The sequence below is a fragment of the Ascaphus truei genome, chromosome 20, assembly GCF_040206685.1.
Source record: "Ascaphus truei isolate aAscTru1 chromosome 20, aAscTru1.hap1, whole genome shotgun sequence".
Taxonomy (NCBI): Eukaryota; Metazoa; Chordata; class Amphibia; order Anura; family Ascaphidae; genus Ascaphus; species Ascaphus truei.
This window is the reverse complement of record NC_134502.1, coordinates 32,843,459-32,844,605: the sequence shown is the minus strand read 5'-3', so window position 1 is coordinate 32,844,605 and position 1,147 is coordinate 32,843,459.

Below are 1,147 nucleotides of genomic sequence, written 5' to 3'. Positions count from 1 at the left end.
TGGAGCTGCCGGACGGGTGAGGGAGCTGCCAGACGGGTGAGGGAGCGGCCTTCACCTCCCCTCAACCCCCTTCACCTCCCCTCACCCCCCTTCACCTCCCCTCACCCCCCTTCACCTTCCCTCACCCCCCTTCACCTCCCCTCACCCCCCTTCACCTCCCCTCACCCCCCTTCACCTTCCCTCACTCCCCTTCACCTTCCCTCACTCCCCTTCACCTTCCCTCACTCCCCTTCACCTTCCCTCACTCACTTCCCCTCCACCCCCCCCCCGGCGCCGCTACAATCAGCGGGGGAGCGGAGTGAGCGAGCGCGTGCCAGGGACACAGCGGGGGAGCGGCCACAACACGCTGAGTCCCCCTCAGCTCCACGTGGGAACGGCCGGACGGGTGAGGGAACGGCCTTCACCTCCCCTCACCCACCCCCTCACTCCACTTCCCCTCCCTTCCACCTACCCTCCCTCCACCTCCCCTCCAACCACCCCTTAACCTCCCCTCCAACCCCCCCTTAACCTCCCCTCCAACCCCCCCTTAACCTCCCCTCCACCCCCCCCTTAACCTCCCCCTCCAACCTCCCCTCCACCCCCCCCTTAACCTCCCCTCCAACCCCCCCTTAACCTCCCCTCCACCCCCCCTTAACCTCCCCTCCAACCCCCCCTTAACCTCCCCTCCACCCCCCCCTTAACCTCCCCTCCACCCCCCCTTAACCTCCCCTCCACCCCCCCCTTAACCTCCCCTCCACCCCCCCCCTTCAGCTCCCCTCCACTCCCCCCCCCCTTCACCTCCCCTCCACCCCCCCTTCACCTCCCCTCCACCCCCCCTTCACCTCCCCTCCACCCCCCTTCACCTCCCCCCTCCCTCCACCCCCCTTCACCTCCCCTCCACCCCCCCCTTCACCTCACCTCCCTCCACCCCCCCTTCACCTCCCCTCCACCCCCCTTCACCTCCCCCTCCACCCTCCCCCCTTCACTCACCTCCCCTCCACCCCCCCTTCACCTCCCCTTCACCTCCCCTCCACCCCCCCTTCACCTCCCCTCCACCCCCCCTTCACCTCCCCTCCACCCCCCCTCCACCCCCCCCTTAACCTCCCCTCCTCCCCTTCACCCCCCCCTTCACCTCCCCTCCACCCCCCCTTCACCTCCCCTCCGACCC